The sequence below is a fragment of the Lagenorhynchus albirostris genome, chromosome 6, assembly GCF_949774975.1.
Source record: "Lagenorhynchus albirostris chromosome 6, mLagAlb1.1, whole genome shotgun sequence".
NCBI lineage: Eukaryota > Metazoa > Chordata > Mammalia > Artiodactyla > Delphinidae > Lagenorhynchus > Lagenorhynchus albirostris.
Window position 1 is genome coordinate 20839930 of NC_083100.1, and position 7159 is coordinate 20847088.

Here is a 7159-nt window from a genome sequence, read left to right on the forward strand (position 1 = left end):
TATATAGTTTAGCCATTTCCACAGACTCTGGCCTCCTCTCTTTAACTTTTTTTGGATGGGAGAAAGGGGAGGTGAGGGGGGTCAGCCGCCCTGCACCCGTTCACCCCGCCTCTCTGGTCCTCGGCCACCAGCCTGAGTCCCGGACCGTCCACCACCAGCATCACACAGTAGCCCACACGGATAGACAGTTGTCAGACAAGATTCCTTCAGATTCCGAGTTGCCTACCGGTTTGTTTGTTTTTTAGACAGCAATAACCACAGCACATATTACTGTAGTTCTTTATAATTTGACATACATACATACCATAGCGCTATTCTCTCCTCTTTTTTTGTTTTCAACTTTTTTTTGTTAATAAATGCTCATAATCTTTACTGGTGAAAAGGATGAAAAAAAAACAAAAAACCAACAAACAAAACCTGTTTGTGGAAAAAAAAAGAAAAAGAAAAAGCGGGGGGAAAAAATCACCTGAATGTGGAAGAGCTCGCCTCCTGTTTAGTGTTTTGTACGTAAGGAAATAAAAAACGAGAAAAACAAAAAAAACAAAACAAAAAACCTGAGGATCTCACGTTTTATTAAAAAAGTGAAGATTGCTGTATACTATTTATTCAACTTATAATTTATGTTACTCCTTGATCTTTGTCTTTTGTCGTGACAAAGCATTTATTTAATAAAGTTATGCATTCAGTTAGCCTGCGTCACCTTCCTCCGAGGGTCCAGGGAAGGTAGGCGAAGGGAGAGAGAGGACAGAGGGAAGGAGAGAGGACCAGGTGGAAGCAAAACCAGGGCCTGCTCCCTCCAGAGGGGCCCCCAGACCCAAACCCAGGTGCCCCCTTCTCCATCTCTCCGAAACCCTTCCAGTGAGTTTCCTACACAAGGCGCTTAGGCGGGAGGGTGATCCTGCAGTTCAGCAGCGTTAGCACTAGGACTGTTATCATTTTTACCATCTAATCTCAGCTCCCGCTGCTAAAGAAAGCGATCTTAATCAACTCCTAAGCAAATGATGGGTCTCTTCTCCTCAGAGAGGACTTTAAGGAAGGCAATGCTAGAATGTTCCTCCCAAGCTCTCAACTCCTGGGAACCTCTGGCAGAGGTGAATCCTACCTCCTGCTCTTGCCCAGCACCCCGTTGCCATTTCCACCCACTGAAGAGGAAAGTTATGAAATGGCTAGTAACTCTGGTTTCAACCCTCCAGCGGCGTAAGGACCACAATTCCTACACTGTTCTACCATCCGCCCTTCCTTCCTCCGGCCGCTTCTCCTCATCTCCATGTCCCCTCTTTATCTGCGAGCCCACAGCAGGGCACTGCCCTTCATGCATCCCCCTGGCCACCCCCAACAAGGGCCTCCATCCATGGGCACAGCAGGGGGACAGAGTTGGGGGCATCTCCACTCTGCCCGACCCGGACACCCCCCCCCCGGTGCCCTGCCCCGTCCGAGTCACATGGCAAAGCAGAGACATTGGGAGTGTCCCTGCCTGGCAAGGGGCTGGCCTGTCATTGGGCATGTGTCCTTCGGAAGCATCACTGAAGCTCTCTTCCCTGAGACCACTGGGCCCGTACACAGCTTTGCAGATGTGCAGCCGTTCAGCCAGCGCCCGGCAGTGACGGCAGAGATTGGAGGGTATGACAGCTGCGCTGGGAGGCCAGAGACGGACCGGCCTTCCTCACTTTCCTGGGCGGGAGTGCTGATGAGTTGTGCTGGGCGGGGACAGGAAGAGTGGCACGCAGGAAGGCCGTGTGGTCCAGGTCAGGCCACATGGCATCACCTGCCCCGGGACTGTCTCCTGGCCTCTCCGCTGGCAGCTGCTCATCCACGTACTGCCTGGGGTGGGTGGGGGGCAGGAGGGGGCCAGGATTCTTCTCAGACTTGCTCCCCCTTCAGGGCCCATGCCACCCCCAGGCCCACTCCACCATGCCCCCTACTCCTACAACCCTCACCTCCGGACATCCTGCTCAGGTACCCATGTCATTTGGGACCTGGCTCCGGGCTGCTGTGCACCTGGTCCCACCCCCTCCCTATACAGTTCGTCATCGGGACCGAGAGCACGCTGCTGACCACGTGTTCACCCGGGGGGCCTCGGGAGCCGGCAGGACTGGGCTGGGGCCTGGGGTCTGCTGTGTCCCAACCTCACCCCCAGGTTTGGCAGCTGGTCCAAGGCCACACTCTTAGAAACACTCTCAACTCCACGGTCTCACCTCCATCCACTGAAGCCCCTCTCTGAGCCTGGGCGCCCTCAAGGGTTCCGCATGGCAAATCTGAAGATCGCCCTCTCCCATTCCAAGCACGGTCAGCTATTCCAGTGAGAGAAATGGAGTGAGGGCGCTGCAAGGTCAGCGTTTTACTCAGTGGAGAACGAGAGCCTTTGGTCTCCCCAATTCTGCTGTTCGATTCATCGACCCTCCCCGGCTCTTCCCCGGGGATCCTGGAGCCTGTGGCTCCACTGTTAGCATCTACTTGTCCGGGTGCCACCTGCCCTGCAGCCCCTCGGCCCTGGATAAACCTCCCCTTGTCACTCCTGCACAGCCCCACTGTGCCCTGCTGGAGAAAGTCCCAGCATCGTGTGGGCTGACACCGCCACAGAATCCCCAACCTCCAGATCCTGCCTGAGGAACCTCCCAGGTTCCCCAACACACTCTCACGTTCCTCCTCATACTGCCTTCTCGCTATCAGAGAAAACCAAGACCCGCCTCTGAGAGCGTCCTATCTTCTCATCCCAACCCCTATGGAGTCAACCTCCGTCATGTTCTCTCCCACCTCCCCCATCAGTCCTCCTCTGTTTCCAAGGGACAGTCCCCTTCCTTCTCTCTCCCTGCCCGCTGCTTCCCCATCTCCTCCATCAACCAGCCCCTCTCCTGCTGTGTAGGCAACAGAGGAGAGGGAGAGAAGGGGATGGGTAGGAAAAGTATCTTTTTTTTTTTTTCCACACACACACACTGTATTTTTTTTTTTTTTTTTTGCGGTACGCGGGCTTCTCACTGCTGTGGCCTCTCCCGCTGCGGAGCACAGGCTCCTGACGCGCAGGCTCCGCGGCACGTGGGATCTTCCCGGACCGGGGCACGAACCCGCGTCCCCTGCATCGGCAGGTGGACTCTCAACCACTGCGCCACCAGGGAAGCCCTGTATTTTATTTTTACAAGAGATAAGTGAACTGACACCAAGCATTGTGAATGGATGGCCACAACAGAAGCAGCAATGATTGCAATTACCAAACACAAAACACACTCATACTATGTCATGATATTGACATTCAGTCCAGGGATCCTCCACTGTAACAGCTCCTTTACTTTGCAGTGAAAATTGATTTGTATATTTTTTGCCTCTGAGTCCTTGTGGGATTTTTTTTTTAATTCAAACAGAAAGTCACAAAAATTATCATCATCCTCATCAGTTCACTCAGTCCCATGTAATTAATTGTTTTTTCATCTTGATCTTTTGTTAGCACTTTTATGAATTCATCAGTTTTCCATTAGAGTTCTGAGAATACTTATTCATTCAGTTCAGCAGTATACTCAGTTACCAGAAACCTGTACTTGTCAGAGTCTGGAAGAGTATCTTGTGCTTAAAGCTGATGGGACTTGTTCATGAACTGGATGTCGGGATGAGGGGAAAGTTGAGGATATCTTCTCCACTCAAAGTCCCCCAGACAACTCAAGTTCAAGGTGTCCAAAACTGAACTCGTACTGTAAGCTCAGATACTTCACCTGTCTTATTTCACTTTATACCTTAAAAGCACCAGTTCAAAACCACGAACAAAATTTGAACTCATCTTCCCTCTTAAACTCTCCCCTCTTCATCTCCCCTCTCCATCTCTCTCCTCCCTTTGCTCTCTCAGAGAATGGCATCTACCCGATTGCCAAACCAGCCCTCCTTAACCCCCAACATCTAATAAGTCCCCAAATCTCAGGAATAAACGACTTCACCGACAGCTCTCCAATCTGACCGTTCTCAGCACCTGCCCTGCCCGGTTCAGACCACGCTCACTTCTCACCTGGATCACTACAGTTTCTTCCTGCCGGGACCTTCCATCCCCACCCGTTTCCTCCATGCTAGACATCGCAGTCAGAGTTCACTTTCTAAAACACAGATCCAGTCATGTCGTCCTCTTCCTAAACTCCTTCCTTGACTCTTGAGAGCATTCGGTCTTAGAATCCTTCATCAAGACACCCAAGGTCCTTCCTGGTGGGCCCTCCTCGCCCTGCACCTCCCATACCATAGGCAACCTCAGCCATCGGCAGGTCTCCACGTTTATTGTGTAGTTCATGCTGGCCCCTCTGTCTGAACCCCACCACACATGTGCACGCGCACGCGCGCACACACACACACACACACACACACACACACACACAACACGCCTTTCCCCGAATTCCTATTTCCTCTTACAGTTCTGTCCTTACGTGCCTCCTGAGACAATTGTTCTCCTAATTGCACCAGGCACACCTCCGTTGTACGGCTGCTTCCCTTTACTAGAATGTCAGCCCCTTCAGGACAGGGGCCATGATCTTTTTCACCTTCATATCCTAAAACCCTAACACTGAGCCCAGGATACAGTAGTCACTGCCTGTAGGCAGCACTTATCATACGACAGAAATGAGTTTATATTCTCAAAGCAATTCTTTGAGAGAGACATTATCTCAACATTTAAAGATGAAAACAAATGAGGTTCAGAGGTGAGAAATGTGTCCAGAGTCACATGTCACAAGCAGCAGCCTCCAGATTCTGTTCCAAGGCTGCCTCACCTCCTCCAAGCCCATGCTCCCAACTCTCCCATCACAGGTAGCCAGTATTCCAGACACATCTGACAAATGCGGTCGCTACAGCGGTGATTCTCCACATTCGGAAGGCATGAGAACAGGCAACCTAGGATAGGTCCCGTGGTTCGCAAGTTCAACAAGCATCCCCAGTTGACGCATTCTGGACTCCTGGGACCACCTCTTAAGCAAATGACGCTTTGAGACGGTGTAAACTCAGTTTCCCATGCTGCCACACAGTGGCAGTAGAGCCGCAGTGTTTGTCCACGGCCCGTCCTAAACTAAAATTTAAACAGTTCCAGAAGGCGAGCCATCAGCTTGACATCGTCAAGATCCCTGCCCAGCCAACCATCATCCCACATGGGTGCAATTAAGCTTTGCCTCAGAAAAGGTTTCTAGGTCACAGTATACATCAGTCAGTGCGGTTCCTGTAGCTAGAGCCACAGCAGAAGTACTGATCACATACCCGGAAAATCCACCTCTTCAGAGGGCTTAGAGTACAAGAAGGCTGCAGGCAAGCGACATGGAAATGGGCAGGGAGACTGTGGCATCCTCAGGAGTACGCTGCAAAAATATTACAGAAAGGACTCAAGTGAGTTAGCAACCTTGGGGCATGGGGGCTGGCATGAGGGCTGACCCCAGCAGTGGCCCCATGATAACCCCTTTCATTTGGTACACTCCTGCCGTTCTCAAAGCACATTCACATCTATTGTCTCACATTAATAACCACCGTTATCAATTGGGTGATATATCAACCCTGTTGAGGCTGAAATCATCCCCATTAAACAGATGAGGAAAACTGAGGCTCAGCAGCGAGTAAGGTACCTCCAGGGCAATGGAATAGTAAGGGACAGAATTCAAGCCCAGGTGTTCCGACTTCAGTATTCATTGCCTTACTCCTTGGCTTTGCACTAGAACCTTAATCAATCAATTAATGTTAGGGAAAAAAAAAGAAAGAAAAAACGCCTGCAGTCCACTCCAGACCAATGAGATCAGAATTCCTGATGGTGGGGCATCAGCGTCAGCATGAAAATTGTTTTCAGTGCCCCAGTCAATTCAAATGTTAGCCAAGTTGAAAAGCACTGCCCTTGCTGGGAAAGGCAGCATAGCTGCCCCACCCAGGCAGCAGCCACCGGCTGCCGACTACGGCTGAGGGGATGGGAGAGGGATGGTGGGAATACCCATCAGCAGACAAAAGGAAATTCGTGTAGGGACTGGTGACCCACAGGCTGCAGATCCAACCAGCACCCAAAGCCCTCCAGGCTCTCCCCGAGCATCCGCCCTGCTTCCGCCCACAGGGGGCAGTGTAACTCCGGGCTGAGCAGCACCCCCTCTCTGGAGTTAGGGGCCCCAGCCCTGGGCGGTGGAGGTGGGGCCCTTCCAGGGACCATTTCCTCATCTGTGAAGTGGAGCTAATAATAGCTCATTTGTGGATTCATGACCATTAACTGAATTAATGCACTTCCGGTGCGGCCAGCCACTAGCTCCTGGCCCAGCCTAGATACTCTGAAAGAGGATGTCTGCTTTGGGGGACCTGCTTTTCTTCTTCAAGGAGTGAAACTCATCTCACCCCTGGTCCAGGCCCCAGGTATCCCTCTGCCTCTCCTGAGATGCTAAATGGACGGTCAGGAGGGAGGTGGACCAGGCAGAGCTGCCTCCGGTCCCCTCCTCCATGGCAGGAAGGGGTCAGATGCCACAGAAGAGGGGTGGCACCATGAAACATGGGGCCAATGGGGCCGTGTGTGGACAGTGGGTCTGAAAGCACTGCACACTCCTTCCCCCACGCCCCCCCCCCCGCAAAGTGAGGAGCCCCCTGGAATTGGCCAGGGCTGAAGGGGCCAACAGAACCAAGCGGGCAGAGCCCTCACACAGAACTGTGCTTCAGACCCACATCTGTGCCTCGTTCCCTAGTCCCTCCGCATTGGTCAACACGTGCTATTCTGGGGCCAGACAGCTCCTCAGGCCCTGATTCTCAGAGGTCACAACAGCCCCATCCTTTTCCTTGGGGGCTGAGTAGATGTCTCCCCCTGGGCAAGGGAGCTCTCCTTGACTTCAGGGGCCAGAGGACCCCAATTCCACTGTTTCCCTGCTCCCTTTCTTCCTCTGCAGTGTCATCTGAATGTGAGAGAGAGAAAGAGACACGGGCTCCACCCTTCCTCCCCCAGGGCCCACCCAAGGGCGGGAAGGTCGCTAGAGTCTCAGCTGGGAGTCCACCTGGATTCAGGACTTCTGAGTTTCCATAGCCCCTCTTCCTGCCCCATCCATCTCATTGCTGTGTTATGAATGGAAAACCGAGACCGTGCCTGTCCCACTTTCCCGCGAGTCCAGCCAAGGCTGGAGGGAAGGAGGCTGGTGAGCCTCGAGATCTCTTTCCCACGGGGGCCCCAAAGACTCAGGCAAAAGACACGTGC